Raw genomic sequence first — 22,792 nt, forward strand, 5'->3', positions numbered from 1 at the left:
AGGCTCTGGCGATGGCTGACCCAATGTGCGTCTAGCAGCTCGCCTAGTGTGTTATGTGCCCCTAAGTTAAGGAGACGGCGTGTGGAAGTATAGTTCGGGAGGCCATGAGCCAGCTTCGTGGCTTTGCGAATCATTGCGTCTATGCGAAGTTGTTGCGCTTGGGTCAACCGCTGAAATGGGAGATGGTATGTAAGGCGGCTGATCACGCATGCCTCCACCAAGCGCAGCAGGTCCTCTTCTCGAAGGCCCGAGCGCCTGTTGGAGACCCTCCGGATCATGGCCAGAATTCGCTCAATCTGTCTGGATAGAAGGGAAACAGTGTAGTTTGACCTGCCATCCGCTTGGACGTGTAGGCTGAGGATACGAGCACGATTAACCTGTGGTATCGGGGTGCCATCCACGTGCGCAGTGATAGGGGGAGTAGACGAACGGCTCCGGGGGCGAATGATTATGAGCTCCAACTTTTTCGGAGCACATCTTAAGCCGCATTTTCTCGCGTACTCGGAAAATGTATCGAATGCTTGCTGCAATCGGTCCTGGATGGCTCCGTCGGAACCCCGTGTCGACCAGATAGTAATGTCGTCAGCATAAATAGCGTGGGCGACATCAGGGATCTGGTCGAGCAGCCGGGGGAGCCCTGCGAGCGCGATATTGAATAGAGTAGGGGAAAGAACTGAGCCCTGAGGTGCCCCACGTCCCACAAGGCGGATCGTACCGGATCGATACGGTCCCATTCCTACGGTGGCTGTGCGATCTCGAAGAAATGCGCGGATATAGTTGTACATACGAATTCCACAGTGTGAATATGCAACATTGCGAAGGATGAGGTCATGTTCCACATTACCGAATGCCTCTTTTAGGTCTAAGGCGATGAGTGCTCTCGTTTGGGCGGTCGACGGAGGTCCTATGACCTCCTCCCGCAATTGTAAAAGCATATCTTTGGCAGATAGATGAGCCCGATATCCGAATTGAGACTTAGAAAAGAATGATTTTTCTTCGAGGAAGGGCTGCAGACGCCGCAAAAGTATGTACATGCTCCATGAGCTTACCAATGCAGGATGTTAGGGAGATGGGTCGTAAGTTTTCAACCTTAACTGGCTTGCCCGGTTTGGGGATCAGTGTGATGTCGGCGTGTCGCCATGCTTGGGGAAGCATGCCCTTGCGCCAGCAATTATTGAAGATATGGGTGAGGTGCTTAATATCCGCGTCACTGAGGTTACGAAGGGTGGCGAATCGGATGTGGTCGGCTCCCGATGCCGTGTTGCGGCGTAGGTCTTGTAGGACCACCCGCACCTCGCAGATGTGATGTCTGCATCGAGCAATTCGTTCGCCTCGCCTACATAAGGATACTCAGGGTACTGCGGCGGCGGACCTGTGGGTATGAAATGCTCCTCTAGCTCTTTGAGGAGTGTCGAGACATCGTCCCTGTACTCGTGCATTAGGATGCGCAGCTGTTGAAATGTTTTTCCCTTTGTTGGGGTGGGATCTGTGAGTGAGCGAAGAATCGACCACGTTGTTGCTGGGCTCAATGTGCCTGAGAGGCGATCGCAAAATCCTCGCCAGTTATTCTTCGTAAGGATCTCTGCATACTCCTGGGATTCCCGTGTAATTTGATCTATACGTTTCCTAAGTTTGCGGTTGAGGCGTTGTCGTTTCCATTGTCGTGTCAACCCTCTGCGGGCGTTCCAAATATGAAGTAAATGCGGGTCTTTGTCTGGTGTCTCGGTTGTAGTGCGCAGTGGGCTCGTGGTGGCCTCTAGACCTTGTGCGAGAGTGCCAAGCCAGCGTTCGTACCCTTGGCACTCAGGTGGGTCCTGGCGACGTTCCCTGAATTTCGCCCAATCCGTTATATGCACATTTCGCTCGGGCCTGTGCGCACCCCGTAATGACAAGGTGGTCGCCACAATGTAGTGGTCACTACCAAGGTGCTCCTCTAAAGGCCCGTGCGCAACGACTGGGCCAGTATTGCGCACGAAGGTAAGGTCAGGGCAGGTGTCACGAGATACGCTGTTGCCTATCCGAGTGGGATGCTCTGGGTCGGTAAGCAGTGTGTATCTCATGTTACAGATGGCATTCCATAAGCGGGTCCCTTTAGCCTGCGATTTAACGTAACCCCATGCAATATGCGGAGAGTTAAAGCCGCCGGCCACCACACAAACCCGTCCAAACCTACCAAATTCTGTTAGTAGGTGCTGAATTCGCGAACGGGAGAAATGTATGCATTGAGTATAAACAGACTCTCGCTGCGTTTACCTTGCGTAATTATTTCCAATATTTGGTGAGGAATGTCAATGTTAGTGGTATGCATGCGACATGTAACATGTTTCGAAACTAAGGCTCCCACAAGAGGAGACACCCGAGAGCGTGCTGTAGCCGGATAAAGAAGGGGTGCAATTGACTTCTGTAAGAGGATGACATCGGCAGGGTTCGTGGATGTGGCGATATACTGCTGCAGGGAACCTCGTTTTCGGCGGAATCCCCTACAATTCCACTGCCACACCACTAGTTGCTCCGCGTTACGCGGCGCCATCATCATCGCGAGAGGAAGCAGGCGGTCGTGCATAGGGATGCGGGCGCCGGGTGCCCACATTTGAAGGTTGCGGCCGAAAGCCTTGGTCGGAAAGCGCGCTTTCGTTGTTACCGCTAAGCTCAGGAACTTGCATGCGTGCGAAAGTGCACTCTATACATGATTTCACTTGCTCCGTAATCCCTATTTGAAGGGCCTCCATTTGGCGTTCTATCCTGTCCAGAGCCACCTGCATACTAGTGCTCATGTCTGCCACCAGCGCGTCCATTTGTTTTTGCAGGCGCTCACAGCGCGCTTCCATGTCACGACGTAGGCGGGCTATTTCTATTAGAGGATCGGGATTTGATAACAAATTGGTAATATGAGAAGGGGTAGGGAGAGATTTACGGGGCGGAGCGAGCTGTGGGGGACCCTCCGCCCGACCTACCTCCCGAGGCGCCTCCATTGCTGTTTTCTTCTCCGGGGTCCGCTGCACCCCTGAAGGGACGAGGGTCACCTTGGCTGGGGCGTTGGTCTGCAGGGCCTTCTTGTAGGGTTGTTGGGAAGATGGGGAAGGAGCCGCTTCTTTGGGAGGCGCACCGATGCCTCGCGGGATCGGGACCTAGACTTGGAGCGGGTCCGGAACTTGCGACGGGATCTCGAACGGGTCTCCGACCGGACTTGTCTGGTCTGCTTCGTTGGGGCGCGCAACGTCCGGGTCTCCGCCGTATCTGTGGTAGTGGTCGGGTCGCTGGAAGGTTGGAGTTCACGCTGCTCTTTCTCGAGAGCTTTCCGCACCCAAGCTTTGTTCAGTGTCTGCCTAGCACGTCGCGGGCAGTTTGGATCCGCTGTAGGGTGGGTCCCGTCACATGATCTGCAGTGTAGAGTGCACGGATGTGACGGGGTGGGGTTGTCAGTCCCGCACGTTGCGCAAAATGACCACGTGCGGCGTAAGACAGTAATCAGCCCAATGGCCGAGCTTGTGACATATCTTGCAGACCAGTTGGCGGGGTCGATGGGGGTAGCAGCGGAGTTCTGCACCATAAAAACGCACGTAGCGAGGCATTTTTGCTTAGAGTTACTGTACATGCTATGCTACCTACGGTAGCATATACAGTAACTCTAGTACTGCTTTCGCGTGCTGCGAAGTGTCTTCGAGATGTTTTAGATCGTACTTTGTGAAATTTACGCAATGTCCGTTCATATAAGGTCGTCCGGAAAGCCTTTCGGTGCATTGGTAACTACAGTAGCCGGAAATATCTCTTGGGGGCGCGAACATGTGACGCACATTATCAGCCGCGGTGTGCGCATGTGTTGCGAACTTTTTGCGTATATCGGTTTTAATTCAACGAAGAGAACCGGCGTCTCTGTATTGCCACCATGAAATGGTAAATCTGCTCAATGTCTGATCGTTTGGCGTAGGGACTAAAACATAAGAGCGCATGCTTGTGTATACGGCCAACCTAAAGCAATCACGAAACATCTAAGCGGCAGCCGCTATAAAATATTTGTGGTGAACCTGCATCGTTCTCACGCATTTCAAGTCTAGTAGGCTTGAAATCACTATATGTCTACGCTAGCCCCCTGCAAGAAGCTGATGGCGCTGCTCCCCACATCAATCACTGCGCATGGTGAACCAGCATGATACATATATTAGCTATGTGCTTTGGCATTGTCTTTTTGCCCTGTAAAGCCTTAATATCGAGAGGGATCGCATAAAAAGAATGCGATGGCTATTTTTGAGGACAAAATTTCTGTAATACGTGTTAGTGCGTCGTAGAGAACGGAACGAACACAACCGAAAAAAAAAAATCGGTTATCATCCTCTTTCTCGAAAAATAAAACTGGCTAACGCCGCAGTGCGACTTCGCATAGTCACGCCGCACAACGTTTATAGATCTATAACCGTTGATGCCACATGCTTAGACCAAGTGCTATATAGAATGAAGATATCTTTAATCCAGCACCTACCATTGCTTAGGATGCTCGCGCAGTTCGTAAACGGTCGCTTTGCTGGACAAGTATAGTCCACATGACCGCGGTGGTAGCGGATTACAACGGAGGACTATTAGAACATACAACAATCATGGCTGGCCGAGTGGTGGAAGCGGAGGAAACCGCGATTGCCATGGCCATGCATGCGGAAGCGAATACCGTCATCAGCGACAGCAAGCAGGCCATCGGCAATTTCGTCCGTGGTAGAATTTCCAAACAGGCGTACCATGTCCTCACACGACGCCCCCTAAGCGGCTTGAAAACCCTCGTGTGGACCCCCGCTCACGCGGCTGTGCCCGGAAACGCGTCGAATCACAGTCTGGCTCGAGATCTCGCGCGCCGAGCCTCGTCCGCGAATGCGGACGGCGTGAATGAGGAGGAGAGACACGAGGAACCCTGCGCGACTTATTATGAAATAGCCCATCGGTATCGCTTGAGGCGTCGCGCGCGCCCACCACCGGCCAAGCAACTCGACAAAACGCAAGCGGTCGCGTTTCGGCGACTTCAGACAAACACATACCCACACCCAAAATACATTAACAAAATCACAGGGGGCAGGGAAAGCGGCAAATGTAGGCTCTGTTCAGAAACAGGAACGCTCACACACATAATGTGGGAATGCACCTCGCTCCCGTTCTCTCATCCCCCCGTCAGCAGCGAGACTGACTGGACAGCCTGGCTCAGTTCCGGGGACGTCGACCGACAACTTGAACTGGTGGACTGGGCGGAAAAGGCCAAGCAGGCCCAGGGCCTTACTTGAGCCCTAACCCTCAGCCACGTCCCTCTTTACCCTTCCCCCTTTCAATAAAGTTTATCACCACCACCACCACACTGTAAGGTATGCTGTTATTACTAACCAAAACTATTTAATTCATGGTTGGAAAACTCATCCACCGAACCAAGTAGTCACGCAATGTAATCTGCAGCTAACAGTTTGAACGCTTCTCAAGTTATAACAGTACAGCTCCTATAGTAGCAGAAGGGTATGTTTCATTGCTCTTAAGCCGCAGCTTAGAACTAGAGGATAATACTGCAATAAGGTCACATTAGTGAATGGAACTTTCTGAAACACACAATTGATCTCCGAGGCTGATTGTAGGCTCAAACATTCGCGCACACATGACGCCGCATGCTTCGTCTGCCTCAATGCCAGCAGAAAGTCCGACCATACCGGCTTAAACCACTTCAGTACGTCTCACAAAACCGCGCGTCACACTACACTACGCAGCCCAAGCAACAAAAAGTCCGTGGCAAAAAGTCTGCCCGGCCGACTGCAAAACGGTTGGCCCGACTTCGGCAACCAAGGGGGGCCCAACTTTGGGGACGCCGATTGACATTGGCCTAAAATCGACCGAACGTTGACAATTGATTTAGGCCCGACCACTGTGGCCGACTTGGCCGTCGGCGTCCCATACGAGGGCTAACCAAGGTTTTAGGTATGTATTCAGTCGGCCAGCCGTAAGGCCATTCTGTTTGGCCAACGCAGCCGAGCGCATGCCACACGCGGCCAAGCCACGGCCCTGACGACAATAATGGTCGGCATTGCATCGGCCCGGTGCTGAAAGCCGACGTTGCTTTTGACGCTCCGAATAATCGTAGCATTTGCATCATGCATATACAACATGCACATCATGCTTGTGTGGTAGCCGGCATAGAAGTGCCACATGAAAGCGAACGCGTTTTTGTACTTTTCATGCCACATAATGCGAGGCAAAAGAATAGACCGCGGGAGCGCGAGACAAACACCAGAAACCAGCGCCGAGCGTACACCTGCCATGCAAAACGGCGCGCTCGCCAGAGCCAGCATGCCGACTGCTCATAGATGGGGCCACTGCGTAGCAATATGGTGGCGTCCACGGTGTATGGGGAACCAGCCCTGGATAGGCGGCGCGTCGAAAAGAGTGCGTTGCACGCCGCCCTGGCGACGAAACGTGGCATACTCCAGCCCACGGAGGAAGGAAACTAAGGAGAGGCCCTGACGTCACTCTTTGTGAAGCAAAAGTGAAGCCGGAATTTGGCGTTGCTCATGGCGATGCTCCGCCTTTTGGGCCAACCTCCTCCCTTGTTTACATCTTTCGCGAAACCACGCCGCGCTGCGCGTGGTGTCGCGCGTGAAGCGCGCGCGCTCGCGCAACATCTGGCAGAGCATGGTGCAGGTAACACAGCGCAACAAGACACGGTGACTAACGCAAACCCGCCCACTCAGCGCCTTTGCCACGGCCCGAAACCTACCAGAGCAACACGTGTGAGCGCTCAAAACCATAACAACGCCGCCATTGTGGCCCAAAAGGCGCGACCATACAAAAAAAAAAAAAAGCAGCAAAAAAATTAGAACCTACTACGTCATTTCCGCCACACTTTTCTCCTAGCGTGCGGAGGGGGTAGGGCCTCTCCTTAGTTTCCTTCCTCCGTGCTCCAGCCGCTCGACCAGACGACACACACGTGCGCGGCCGTATTATAGTTCGTATGTTTCCGCTTTCGCGCCGCTTCAAGTGGACAGTTTTCGTAAAGAAGCTAGCGCCATCAAGTGAAGAAATGACGAAAGAAGCTTTTTAAGCTTTATATATTTTTCACAGTGTGTCGCGGCGAGCACGTGTGTTTAACGGTTGCGCCATGTGCCGTTGCCATGCTTGCGTGGCAGCCTGCCTCGCAAATCTAGCAGCTATGGCTCCGGTCGTGCTGCGCTATGGTTTCGGAAGTATTAGCTGGCCTGAAGACATGCTATATTTCTCTGGCTAGACATAAAAAATTCTGATGTTACTTCGCCACAGGAGTCAATGGAGAAGAAAGTTTTATCGCATCAGCTGACTCGCTCAAGCAAGGGTTTGAGTGCTCCGCTGCTGGATCCGTAACAACGCTGGCTACATTTAGCACTAATTACATAAATTTACCGGATGCATCTCATCGCCGAGTCCTCATCCGCATGCGCATGTTAGAAAACACATAGGCGGCTTAGTCGCGCGTGCGCCGGCAGTATGCGCACACAACTCGTAGTACAAGGCAGCTTCCCTCCCACATAATTCTTGGCAATGAATGGATAATATTTACTTTTCGTATCGTTCGCTTGGTGCGGTGGCATTGGAAGGGGCTTGGCGGTGGTATTGCGAAGGAAAAATGGTTGGTACATATGCCGGATAGTGCATGCTATTGCTCATTTTGTTTCCGACGAAATGCCGACTGCACATTCTGCTGTTTGGTACTGGCTGCCACGGGTGACCGTCTTCACTATCGAATAAACCAAGCACACACGCGAAATTCGATTTAGAAACCAGCCCGACACCGCTTGACAGGGCGACAAGACGGGAACTTACTCCGCTCGCCTGACTGCTTGGACCTAACGCCGCCTCCGTTCTTGTTCGTAGGGTTTAGGTGGAAAGATGCAGAAGGATACATCCTCCCTCATCCCGACGTAGTTGCGGCACTTGTATACGCAACAGTATCGTCGGCGTCCTTTTGTTTTCCTTCGACTATCAGCGCACGCAAGGTCACTACCAGTAGCAATTTTCGTCCGCGGGAGCGGCTGAGTTGTGCACGTTCAGACCGCCAGGGCGGCGCTGTAGGTGTCGTGAAAATAAAATCCCTTGATAATTTGAAAGTAGCGACACTCTTTGAACTCTGCCGCCGCCGCGCGACCTCCTCGCCTCCTCCTTCCCCCGCGGCAACCAGTTTTGCCGCCGTTTTTCTGCACGACGATTGGTCTCCCTGCCGTTGCCCTCGGAAACGCGCGGATCTTGAGTTTTGCTTGTGTTTTTCTTTTTCGTTCGCGCCATTTTCCTCCTGAGTACGGCTGGCTCGGCGCTTTAGCTCGGCGTCGCGAACGTTGTACGGTGTGTTTCGTGCTCTGTGTGCTAGCGCTATGCCGGTCTGTTGCGCATATAACTGCAGCAAGAAGCCTGAAGATGGTTATGCCATTTTTATGATACCACAAGGAAAGCGTGACGGCTTGCACAGGAATCAGTGGCTGCATGACATTGGCCGAAAGAACTTTGTTCAGACAAAAAACTTCGTTGTTTGCGAGCTGGGGCGTCTTTCTTATAGCTCGTAGCAAAGCATCCCGTAATTCTGCATTTTTTTTTTCTTTCTTCCGGCCTGCTCACCAGCGTTTTTGTTGCTGTTGTCCTCAGTATGCTTAATATTCTGCGGCGGCTCCATCACCTTGTACGTCGCTGATTTGTTATTCAGTCGGAAGTGCAGCATTATAGATTCTGCTTTGCGCCCTGAAAAAATTAGTGGCAAGTATACCCGTGGTATTGCAGGTGATGAGCGTTAGCTAGTCATCATTGAATTTTTTTTAAGTTTTAAGGCGAAAGCCTTCAGATCTCTATGTTTCAAGGTCGCGTTGTAAACTGGAAATATCACCTGATCCAAGGAAGGCCAGAGGTGACCCAAAGTATGTCCACCCCTGTATAAGAGAATGATTACCCAAGTTAATTAATGAATCATTAGTGATTGACATAAGGTGGATTAGGGAGGATTAAGCTTGATTAGAGTGTATTAAAGAAGATTAAGGTGGATTAGGGTGCATTAAGATGCATGAATAAAGATTAAGGTGGGTGGAGGGGGATTAGGGCGGATTATGGTGGAATAAGGTGAAGGGCTGATGAAAGTGTATTAAGACCGATTAGGGTGGAGTAGGGTGCATGAACAAGGATTAGGGAGGATTAAGGTGTATAAAGGGAGATTAAGGTCGATTAATGTGGATTAAGGTGAATTAGGGTTGATAAAGGAGAATTAAGACCGATTAGGATGGACTAGGGTATATTAAGGTGGATTAGGGTCCATGGAGCTGGATTAGGCTTGATAGAAATGTATTAGGGTGTATTAAGGTAGATTGGGACTGTTAAGCAGGATTAAGTTGGATTAAGGTGCACGAATAAGGTGGATGAAGGAGAATTAAGGCGGATTATGATGGATTAGGTTGATAAAGGAAGATTAAGACCGTATAGGGTAGGCTAAGGTGCATTAGGGGCGATGTAGGTTGATTAGGTTGTATTAAGGTGGATTGGGAGTATTAAGCTGGATTAAGTTGGATGAAGGAGAATTAAGGTGGATTAGGGTGGATTAAGATGAATTAGGGTTCATTGAGTAGGAAGACCGATTAGTCACCATAATACTCCTAATACACATTAATCCACCGAATCCACATTCATCGACCTTAATCCTGTTTCATTCACTTTAATCCACCATAATCAACGAAAGTCCTTAATGTACCCCAATCCACCTTCATCGACCTTAATCTACTATAACCCTCCTTAATGCACTCTAATCTTCCTTAATCAAACCTAATGCATTCTCGTTCACTTTAATCCACCCTAATCCACTATATTCGTCCTTAATCCACCCGAATCCACATTCATCTACCTTAGTCCAGCCTAATCCTCCTTGATCCACCCTAATCCTCCTTCATTCAATTTAATTCACCCTAGCCCACCATAATCCGCCTTAATGCACCTTAATCTTTCTTAATCCACCCTGATCCTTCTTCGTGCACTTTAATCCACCCTAATCTACTATAATCGTCCTTAATGCACCTCAACGCACCTTCATCCGCCCTAATTCAACTTCATCGACCTTAATCCTAACTAGTCCTCCTTTATGCACCTTAATCCACCTTCATTCACCCTAATGCACCTTCATCGACTTTAATCCACCTTAATCCTCCTTAATACACCCGAATTCATCTTAATCCAATCACTAATCAATCATTACTTTGCTAATCATTAATCATCTCTTATACGCGGCTGCACATGCTTTGGTTCGCTTCCCGCCTGCCTTCAGTCACGTGATATTTTCTGTAGCTCACAACGGGACCTTGAACCAGAGGTCCAAGGCTTTCGCTTAATAAGCCACACAAAGGGATGTGTCACAAGCAATACTAGATCAGATGCACGAAGTAAAGCATGTGATCATGAGGCAGAAAAATTGTCTGGAGTATAGAACTCGCCTGAAAGCGCCCTTTACATCAGTATACTCTGTTCACGCGGCTTTAAGAAAAAGCCAACCTCCTCATAAACGTTGCCTCCAGCATTATCGATGCTGTTATTAGCATTTCTCAAAATTTTCAACCCCACTGGGGCTCGCGACTGGCCCGAAATAACACGCCCCCATAGAATCCTGCGGCCCGTCGTCGGGAGCCCAGGAGGAAACGCGCGCCGTGCGCAGCCGGAGGGCGAGGAGAATCGAGGAGGAAAGCGCCGCGAGGAGGAGAGTGTCGCTACTTTCAAATTATCAAGGGGTTTTACGTGAAAACTCCAGCTCTGGTTCCCCGTACAGGTTCGCTGTAATACAGCCGCCCTGGCCGTTCCGACAGCAGCGCCGACAGCCGGGAGCAGTCACAGATACAAATATGCATTATATAAGTTCACTTGTAGCAAAAGTGAAAGGGCATACTCCGACGTTTTTTAACCATGTTACCATAGTGCCATATGCAAATGGCACTGACAGTCCTGTCACCGGTAGGGTGGTTCAATTTGCTTAGAAGTTCATCAATATAAACGAGATAGCGAAACTGAAACAGGTAGCTGCTTCGTGTGACTTCACGATGAGTCGATGACGTCAGGTCCTACACTACCATAATGTAAACACGCAGTACACATGGCGCTAACGCCAAACAAGCGAAGCTGATGATGTCTCCTGACGACACAGGGAGCTTTTACGGATTTTCCGAACCAGACAGCGGCTATTTCAGTGACGCTGGCGATGTAGTCTCTTACATGACAAACACAGGGTGGCCAGTAAAAAGTCATGAATCGAGAACGCAGCAAATCTTTAAAATTCGTTTTCTGGAAAACTAAATGACTTGCAGCCATATTGCTTGCCAAAGATAATCAGTGCAAAATGGAACGTATAATCAAAATTTTGTTAAGATCAGTGGACATCGAAAAATCGCCGGAGTTGCCCTTTAACAGGATTTGTGTGCGCTTGCTTCAGCGGTCGCACACAAACAAAAGTTCCTTCTAAAAATTCACGGGTATCACACGGCTAGTGTGGTCCTTCCGTGGAAGCAGGTACAAATAATTCTGTAAAGGTCACCGGTATCTTGCCGACTGAACGATTTACTAAGGCTCGTTGCAGGTTGGCTTCAGCAGTCGAGACACAAATTACATTGCTGGTCACAGATATACTGAGAGATTTAGTAGGATATTTCTGTGGACTTGCTTCAACAGTCACAGAGCTACGAATTAACCCAGGGTTCACAGGTACATCGGCCCATTTGAAGTTATACCACTTGCGGGGTGCGTGCTGCCTTTTATCAATGGTTGCAGATGCAGAAGGGATCACGGGTACGTCGGCGACTACACAATTTGCTAGTCATCGTGGAGGATCGTTCCAACGGTCCCAGACACGAAAATGCAGTGTTAAGATTAGAGGTACTAAAAAAAGTTAGCAGGAGATTTCTGTGGGCTTGTTTTTGTACAGATCAGCAACGAAGAATGATGCCTACCCAAAGTGACCCCAGGCTGATGGTAGGCAGACAGCATGCAGTATTGTAAAGTATGCAAGAAAAAACGTATTAGAAATATGTACGAAAATTACTATCCACCATGTGCATGTTAACAGCCTGCACTTTTAACAGCAGCCTGCTGGTTCGAACAGCAACATTGCTTCATTGTGTCTTTATACAGGGACCTGAATATTTCGCTGCACGTGTTCAAAAAAAGATATTGCACTCACCGTTGCACTGTTCTTGCTCAAATTTTGCAGAACGATCGCATTTTGTTGTTGACTTCGTTTAGGTATTATAACACTTGGCATGATTAGTCCCTTGTTTTTTAAGACAAAAATGAGAAACTGTTTTCGCCTATGGGAAAAATGGCGTTGGAAACGCCGGTCTTTGCACAGACTTGTGTCGCCGCCTGCCGGCAGCAGCAGGAAGGAGCTGCTTCGCAGACGAAACGGCATCTTGAAATCGGCCGCTTAGCGGCAGCAGCTCCATCCTGCTGCTGCCGGCAGGCGGCGACACAAGTCTGCCAGGGTCGGCTTTTCAGACGCCATTTTTCCCATAGGCGAAAACAGTTTCTCATTTGTGTCTTAAAAAACAGACTACTAATCGTGACAAGTGTTATACTAAATGAAGTCGACTACAAAATGCGATCGTTCTGCAAAATTTGAGCAAGAGCAGTCCAACGGTGAGCGTAATATCTTTTTTTTGAACACGCGGAGCCATATATTATGGACTTTGTACAAACTTCCTGAGTTAACACTTACCTGAAAAGAAGTGCTAATAATTTCAACTCTGTGCAAATAGAAAATGAACTCTCCTAGTCTCTATATCGGCATAGGTCTGTCAAACGAACTGATAACAGTTAAAAAAAAAAAAAAAAACGTCACAGTTTCGGCCGAAAAGCGAAGCGGTGATCGCGACAGCAAATTACCATGCAGACAGCTATAGTAATAAATTAAGCAGCTGTACGTGTTATCGCCAGTCTAAATTATAGTAAACCTTCGCTTCCTTGTTTAATAACAAACTCGGTGTCATGTCCAAAACCAACCATTAACACATCTCACTTGATGACGGTAAACCCGCAGTAGGAGCGGTGGAGTGACGAAGCGAGGCTACAGCGACACGCGATCGCTTCTTGCTGCTTCCAGCTACAATGCGTTTCCAGATCCAAGTTTACATGACGTTTGACACTATAGCAGCGCGGGAACAGCGCTCACGAAGCCACAACACACCGCCGCGCGCGTTCGCATCAATGAAATTTCGTCAGGAGCGTCCCTACAGTTTCTATCGCAATAATAATAAAAAAAAATCAGGCGAATGTCGACTATATAGCTTCAGTGACAATACGTGGATGCAACGGTCTCGTAATCTTGTCCAGCACGTCGCGCACACATATCAAAAAACGCATGGGCACTTTGCTGAGCTAAACTGCGGTAGGCGAAAACTTTTCTATGACTGCCTCTGTTGCCGTTGTCTGAACTGCTCTGGGACATGTACAACCGTTTCTATAAGGCAGTTTCACAATAGGGCGTCTAAGGCTTACATAGCGTGTGCCACTACGGGGAAGGCAGCCGATGCTTGTGCAGGAATCACCATCCACAGAACGTCAAGTGCGTTATCGCGGACGAAGTAAGTATGATGTCAAGTGATTCCCTCGTGATGAGCAAATGACGCCGTTTTGGAGCGCGAGGGTGGCGCCATCTACTGGGCGCATGCGCAGTACGTGCTCCACTCCGATGTTTACTCCGATGACGTCACGAGCGCCCCTAGCTAATTGTGACATGTTCTGCGAACGGACGCCGCCGTGGCCGCGAGCATGAGCCATTAAAGGCTTTCGCCTTAAAACATACGTTGGCCCAAATTATTTCATTTCATTTATTTACTCTCAGGGCCTTTCGGCGTTACAGAGAGGAGTGGGTATACAAGAATGCAACTGGGTATACAAGAATACATTTGGAGTAAGCAGGTTAATGAAGATGGTCATATACAGTAGACTTGAAGGCTTCGGTTACTGCGATGGAGACGACGGAGGCAGGAAGGTGGTTCCAGTCCGCGCTTGTCTTCGGAACAAATGAATTAAAATAAAGATTAGTCCTGCAGTTTGGCACGCCAACCAGTGGTCCATGTGGGATGAAAAGTAAGTGGGAGTAATAAAAAGTGATTGCTTTAGAGTGTCATTGGTTAAATATATCTTGTGGAAGAGGCGTAAACGAGAAATACGACGCCGTAAGGAAAGGTAAGGATGATCTAATATTTTCTTCATAAGCGTTACACTGACTGAACGAAAGTAATTAGAAAGTATAAAACGAACAGAACAATTTTGGATGGATTGGAGGACTTGCATGAGTGATTTGGTGTGAGGATCCCAAACGAAAGAGGCATACTCTAGTTTCGGGCACACAAGAGTATTATATAGAAGTAGTTTTAGGGACGCAGGAGCCAAGGAAAAATTACGGCGAAGGAAACCAAGTGTGTGGTTAGCATCGCTAGTGATATGTGCAGCATGCGTTTTCCATGATAGGTTGGCAGTTATGTATACGCCAGGATACTTAAAATCAGAGACTGAAATTAAAGAAGAGTTATTAAGGAAGTAGGTGCATGAAGACTGGTTAGGCTTCCGCGTTATTCTCATTGCTTTGAACTTAGCATTATTTAGTTTCATAGACCAGGTGCGACACCATGTGGAGATTTTATCCAGATCAGATTGAAGAGTGGCTGCATCAGAAGGTTTAGATATTGGTCTATACAATACGCAGTCATCAGCGTAGAGTATAATTTGTGAGTCAGCGGAATAAGGAAGCTCGTTAATATAAGTTAGAAAAAGCAGAGGACCTAGTACGGAGCCTTGGGGAACTCCAGATGTTACGGGGCATACAGGTGAGTCACAGTCATTAATTGAAACGTACTGGGTACGGCCCTGCAAAAAGCACCCGATCCACTTTATAAGATTAGTATCAAGATTTAGTTTACTAAGCTTGAAAAGTAGTTGTGGATGGGACACAGTATCAAATGCCTTCGCAAAATCTAAAAAAATTGCCATCCACAAGTGATGAACAATGCATAATGGAAAACAAGTCATTGCTAAACGCGATCAGTTGAGTTTCGCAGGAGTGGTATTTGCGAAAACCATGCTGATTAGGTGCGAAGAAACAGTTCCATTCGAGATGCGATATTAGGTTAGAATATATTATATGTTCAAGCAGCTTGCATGAAATTGATGTTAATGAGATAGGCCTGTAGTTGTGGGGGCTATGAAGATCACCCGATTTATGCACCGGAACCACCTTTCCCACCTTCCAGTCGTCCGGCAACGTGGCGCTCTGCAATGAGTGCGAAAAGACATACGACATTATAATGGATGAATAAGTCTGGGTGTTTTTCAAATAATTGTAGTTATTACCACCGGTACCAGCTGACGATGAAAGTTTCGCACCTTCAATTAGTTTAGAAATGCCTACCCAGTCGATAAGGATAGGGTCTATTTGGAAGAAGTCAGGTGCAGATATAATAGGAACGGTTATTGGTGCAACATGTGAAAAAGATGATGAAAATGTACCATTGAGTAAGATACAGCACTGTTTATTTGAGACAAAGAATCCTCGATCGTTCTTCAAGCGAACTTCATCAGATTTGCGCATGCCGATAAGATTCCAAAATTTGCGTGGATTTGAAGTAAGTAAAGAAGGAAGAGTTGAATGAAAATAATTGTGTTTACACCGATGAGAGCACGTTTATATTCCGCAGTGGTAGATTGATAAGCCAACCTTGCTCTGTCAGTCATAAGTTTCTTGCAGCGGTGGAACATGCGCTTTTTTGTTTGTTTAGTAAGCGTTTTAACGAGAGGTTGAACCACGCCGAACGTCTCTTGTTAGATATTCTTCTCAGCGGAATATATTTATTGATGAGCGCTTTGACTTGCGCTTGAAATAACCGCCAGTTCTCTTGCACTGTGCGTTTCCAGAACTGCGGAAAGAACTCGTCAACGAACTTTTGCAAAGCAGTGTTAATGGCTTGAAAGTCTGCTCTCCCGTAATCGCGAATTATTTTCGAATGTTTCGACGTGCGGCGCGAGCGCGATGGCGTAGTAAAGTGGATTGTAAGGTGATCACTTAGACCTGGCAGTAGGGTTAGGGAAGAGACTGAATCGGAATAGTTGGTGAGCACAAGGCCAAGTACATTTGCACATGAAGGGGTAAGGCGAGTTGATTCCTGTACGAGCTGGAAAAGATTAAGTGTAGAACAGAGGTAAATGAAAGCTATACACTCGGATGAATTAGTAGTTACAATGGGGTTGGAATCGTTCCACTGAATACCTGGAAAATTGAAGTCACCCATAAGGAATATTGGCGCTTTCAGCTATCGAGAGAAAACTTTGTTCATACAATACTGGAGTTCATCACAGAATATGGTGGCAGAAAGTGGAGGCCGATAACATGCACAAACAATAACATCGTGATGGTTTAAGGTAACGCATGTACAGAGAAATTCAAGCTCTGATTGGATCGGGACAACGTAAGAATTTATGCCTTCAGAAACGGCAATCAAAACACCGCCCCTTGATCGGTCACTTCAGTCATGTCTGGACGCTGTATATTTATTTTCACAAGAAAAGAGTTCACAATTCTTGACTTTACTTGACAACCAAGTCTCGGTAAAAACAACGATATCGGCTACGCACGTGTCCATTAAACATGACAAGATATCACGCTTCTTTGATATTCTTCTGATGTTCGCTAGAAGAAATGAATAGTCGCCGGTGTGCTTCGCCGGACGGCGGCTGATTCCTAAGTCGGAGTACTATGAGAGTGTGACACAGTAGAAGTTGTAGCATTATCGGAGGCATGTGCCCGAGCAACGTTTTGCGGATCTGAAGTATATACGTGGTTACCGGATGCAAATGCGCTAGTGGAATCTATTTCACAGACGTTATCAGTTTCTTTGCAGTAGACGTAGCATTCTTTATTGATATATATTCGATTATATCTTAGGTTGTGGGGTTGTGTGGTAGCCTATCAGCTTTTTACGTCTCTACCTCGTAGCTTTACAAGCGTTCTCTTGTAGAGCGACTCTCGTATTTTTCAGTTTAGACGTGTGTGCTACGTCAGAGGAAAGAAAACTGAAGTAGCACGGTTGGTCAACCGCCCTTTAGCGAGAGGTGCTGCCATTAAAATACAAATTCATACAACAGTTCCGTTATTCGGCCCTTCCGCGTTTTTTTTCTTTTGCAATCGCGGTTACGCAAAGAGAACTCAAACGGTAGACGAAGCTTAAGCGACACGGTAAATCACCGAAGCCGCGTGACAGAAACTTAACAGTCAACAGAGACAAACATTCTCCATTACTAAAACTACTAGAACGTGCGAATGATGAACAGTCTAATAACTAGCGTAAACGTTTCAATCGTTACATACAGCTGAGACGTAAGCTTGACCTCACAATCATACTATAGTAGGATACAACTTAAAACAAGAACAGCAGTTCGCAACCAAGGAACACGAACCGCGAGTGGTTGTGTTAGTCCGCTAGCCAATCACAGAAGCAAACAAAATCATCGTCATGCAACCTTTTCAAAATGGCGTCGTACTTGATACCTCCGGAGTGCCTGCTGTTCTTGAAGAGTCTTTTCATCGGCGGAAGCAATGAGGTGTGCAAAAGACATGGACAAAGTGCATGGAGTCTGAGCATTGCACTCTTGAAAAGTCTGCGGTATGGTTCATTTCACTGCTGAGCGCCTTTTACTCATGAAACTTCACTGCTAACTGGAATTTCTAGACATCATTTTCGATGAGTAGAAATCCGCTGACACGATAATAAAGAATGATCTATGGATTCCAGCTCATTGCAGAGGTAGCTTTAAGGGGATACCGCCAGACCACATCTGTGCAAGTAAAGATTAAGTGTTGGAATAGGCAACACAGCCTTGTAAAGGAAACTTCGAATTACCGGTTAGGACACCATTGTCGGTTACAAGAATAATTTAGGTACATAAAATCTGTAGATTTTGCTAATGACAGGACTTCTTTTGTCTTCGGTCAAAGAAAACTGCCTAAATCTGCCTGCAGTTATGTGCGCAGTTGCCAGCAGCACAGCTATCACTGGACGTGTTAAAGAAGCTCATGCTAAGGAATCGGCCATTTCATTAATGTGAATGTCTCGGTTGACTGGGACCCATACCAAATGAACTTAACTTCAGTGAGGTGGAGCTAATGTATAAAACATGTTCAATGCTGTCGATTTTGTAGACGCATTAAGTGCGCTGCATAGAGATAGAGACTCTGTGAGGATAATGACTTTTGTAGTATGACGGAACAATTTCCGCAAGGCAAGAACTATTGCCAGAAGTTCGGCTTGAAAAATTGATGCGAAGTGAAAAAGACCAATCGAGGGATGGTGAGCAGATTCCCACGCCTGCCTTCTGTTCACACGAAGAAGCATCAGTCGCTATTACATTTATTAGAAAACGGGCCAAATATTCTTGTCAGCGGTCGTTCAAATATGTTGGGAGCAGAAATTTCGCATTGTTTGGAAAAATGTCTGCAAATTTAATTTTGAGCGACCCTGGAGACCTATGAAGCGGTATGATTTCCCTAAGGCGAACATATAAAGGTGCTGATTGTGCTTGCACAAATGCAACCTGTGAGGTATGCAACCGTGACCACGTGTTCTCAAACATTAATTTGGTTCACTAATAAATGCATGTTGTCTGCGTCGTAGAGGATATTCATAAGTTCTTAAGTAGGTTTGAACCGTAAGCATGCGGAATAGCGTGTGAAGAGTAGGTAGGCGCGCTTCCTGGTATAATACATCATTAGCAACGAATTTAGGAAGACCTAAACGTAGTCGAAGAGCTTCTATTTCTAAAAGAGCAAGTGGTCTTATTTTATATTTTGCACTTCCGGAGAATAAAACACAGCCAAAATTCTAGCTTAGGTCGTACATACATACGATAAATCATAATTAATGTGTCACTTCGCATACCAGAACGCCGGTTAGTGATTCTAAGTAGTATACCCACGGCTCGTGTCCCCTTCGTTGCAATATTTTCTATGTGTGAATGCCAGTTACGTTTTCCGTCACACGTGATAACCAAGTACTTAAGCGACTCTAGCTGGTGAATGGTTCTCTGATCATATACTAATGATAACTGTATCGGCCCGGAAAGCAGAAAACAAGGACTGCACTTTTGTTTACGTTTAGTGACAGATGCAGATTGTGAAGCCACGTCTCTAGAGTAAAGAGGTACGTTTGAAAGGACAGGTGAAGGGAATTGATGTCTCTTGCTGTCGCGAAAAATGCTATACAGAAAAATAGACATACAGAGTCACATCCTGGTGAAGTGGTACTGAACTCATCAATAGGTTAAATAGTAAAGGAGACAGAACAGTTCCCTGGGACACTCCTCTTGTCTGATCGAACTTCCTTGAAGAAAAGCCGCTGTGAAAACAATGAAATTTTCTGTTTCTTAGAAACTCAAAAATACATGCCGTTATATATATCGGAAAATTGTAGGACTGTAATATGTACAGCAGTGGAGAGTACTCAACGCTGTCACAAGCTTTCTCTATGTCAAGAGTCACTAAAGCTCTAACTTCTTTTCTATGCTGAGCAAGTTGTGTGGCTTTCCAAATCTACATGCGCAAGCCAAATGAAGAGACCGGGCCAGAAAACTATTTGACTTGGACTCAGTAACAAATTTTCAGATATATGATTCATCATACGCCCATATAAAACTCTTTCAATTAGTTTTACTATATTTGATGTGAGAAAGATAGGTCTAATGTTGTCAAGATTGTATGTAGCCAGCTCCCTGTTTTTAAGCAGCGGGCTAATTTTGGCTGTCCTCCATTCCTGTGGAATCGAACCATTTTTTAGAGAATAATTCACAGTAAAAGCTGCAGTATCCGCAGCTTTTTCGCCGTCTCCCCTTTTTTACAGATGTTTTTGTTTGGTGAAAATAAAACATTGACTGACTGACTGTGTTCAGAAGGTCGTCAGAAGACATTGCAAACAACATTTTTAGCATGGCAATGGAAATGCCGCCAGGACCTGGAGCTGAGGCAGGCAGAGCTCTAAGGACATCAGAGAGGTCTGACACTGTGACTTCCAGAGTCATCTGCGATGGGAGACCTCAATGGCCCATTCGCAAACGTGATGTTAAGCGTTGCGCTAAGCCCTTCCCTATGAATCTTAAAGAATCAGATATCTCGCGTCGTGAAGGAATTATCAACTCAATATTCGCTGGTGTCAGTGTGAATTTTCTATATCGAAGGAATCTGAGCAGAGCCCTGTGAGGAATGCGGCTGTGCGCCGATGTACGTATCCTGCCGGGTTCTTGCGAAGCAAAAAGATAAAGATGTGCGAGAGATTATTGAGGCTCAGGCTATCTGTCAGAATAGTGATACGTGTTTTAGTGCTCTTTCGGTCGACTTGTTAGATAAGGAGACGGCATTTTTGGATGGTTAAGATTTGGATGAGGTGGTGCCACTGTGCATTGGTTAAATTGGTGTGTGTTTCCTGAAAATGAAGTTGTTGAAGTTAGCGCATTGTAGTGTCGTCTCCCTTCTGTCCTTGTTTGCTGGCGCTAAATATGCTTTCCAAGTCAGTTTACCAACACGCCCAACAAATGACAAGATCTTTTTTGTTGCTGGGCTTAGAGGAAGTCATGACATTTTTCGCCATACTCGTATTTGGCATTCGATACTGCTCTCTTGAACTCAGCAGCTGCAAATTTATAATCACTCCAGTTACTCTGACACTGATTTTAAAGTAATTTTTTCCACGCGGCTTTTCGTCGTCTATAATCTCGCGTGCACTCCGAATTCCACCAAGGAGAGGTAGTACTTTTACTTATGTTAATAATAAATTGACACTTTCTAAAGGAATTTTTTAATACAGAGCAAGGCCTAATGGCTTTGATGTCATTGGGTACTGTTATCTGGGAATTGAGGACCGTTTTCAAGATACTCTGAAATTTCTGACAATTGTCAAAAATCCGCGCCGGAGACTCTAGGGGAATAACAGGGCATACAATATCAAACCTAATAGGTAGCTGGTCACTATTTGAGGCTGAGTCGACAGTAGACCAGGAAGTTACGGAAACTCTTGAACTGACAAATGTTAGATCCAATGCCGATTGAAAAAAGACCCTGAATAAACGCAGCTACTTTCGTGTTTAAGCAACAAAAATTTTGATTAATTGCCCAGTCCGACAATCGCTTTCCACGTGAGACCATTTTGAAAACCCAAGACACATAATGCGAGTTAGTCTCCGGCTATCACAATTTCTTTCCTACAAGATTTGACAGCAGTATCAAGGAAACGAATATCTTAAACACCTGGGGGAAAATATGTATTAACTAAGGAAAATGAGGAACAACCAGGAATAGTTACATCAATTACTAGTATCTCGCACTCCGTAGACGTATACTGGTAGGATATTTTTACTTTGTGGCATATTAGAGTTGCTTTCAAAAAAGTAAGTCCTCCGCTTTTCGAGGAATGGTCCAATCGAAATAAACGATAATTTCTTATATGAAAATCTTGGCCATTGGAGAGCCAAGTCTCCTGCAAAGAAGTAATGGCGGGAGAAAGTTGTGAAGAAAAATATAATAAATCGGTAGCTGCATAAATAATGGAACGGCAGTTTCACTGTAATACCTTTACATACCCTATGATTAATTAATGCCTACTTTGGAAACCGCTTGCCCTAAAATACTGTCTTTAAAAAATGTTTCTCCGAAAGTCTGTATTTACCGTACTTTGTGGGTTTCGATTGAGGGACAGAGCTGGAAGAATTAGGAATATAATCTGATTACAAAGATTATCTTTCACAGACATTTTGCTTTTTTAGTGTGGGACAGAGGTCGATGAATTATCGTTAGGCGACATTGTGCGTTTAAGCATCGGGAGATCCATTACAACATCCTGGTTGTTTTCCGACACTCATCCAGAGAAGCATCCGTTGTCGGTCTGCTGAGTTGAAGTTGATGGCCTTGCATTTTCTGCGTTTTCTACAATAACAGATAAAGGATCCATTAGCTGTTCAGCATTCGATATCAGGGTATGAGTAAGAATCTGCAAGCTAGCATTAGAACTCGCTAAATAACTGAAAAGCTGAATCATTCGTGATGTCAACACTTGAACTAGAGTCTCCGACAGGCTTGATGTTAGTCGTTCCATAGCTTTTGACAACGCCTTTTCGACCGCTATCGCAATAGAATCGGAAAGGGCCGAGTCTGCAACCATTTGCTGACGGGCTGTCACTCCTGCATATCCCTTAGATCTCCCCTGGACCTCAGCAGCAGAATCATGGTGTGAGCAAGGTCTCCTTTCAATTGCTTGTATAATTTGAATTTCCTGTGATACTGCAGGGCAATTCGAGTAGTTGGCAGGGTGACCACCACCACAGAGAAAAAATTGCTCTTCTTTGGACGAACACTCACTAAAATTGTGGCTGTCGCCGCAAGCTCGGTATCGGGATGCATATCTGTAGCCCCTGGCGCTGTGACCGAATCGACAACATTTGTTACATTGTAGAATGCGTCTAGCCAGAGCTTCTACTTTGTAAATTAGGGGCCAGACCTTAATTTCTGTCGGCCGCATCGTCCCAGAACATGTAACTATGACTGCCTTTGTTGGAATCTTCTTGTTGTCAGTAACTCGGCTTCACTGGTAAACGGAGATGACTCCAGCCACCGAGAACATGTCTAAAATCTCTTCAGGCGTTAAACTGACGTCAACCCCTCGTACAATGCCTCTAGAGCATGCGAGGTGTGGTGGTACGAAAGAGCTCACCGGATGGGAAGCGAATGTCGAACAATTGAGAAGTTCCTTGAATCACAAATGCA

The sequence above is a fragment of the Dermacentor andersoni genome, chromosome 3 (assembly GCF_023375885.2).
Source record: "Dermacentor andersoni chromosome 3, qqDerAnde1_hic_scaffold, whole genome shotgun sequence".
Taxonomy (NCBI): Eukaryota; Metazoa; Arthropoda; class Arachnida; order Ixodida; family Ixodidae; genus Dermacentor; species Dermacentor andersoni.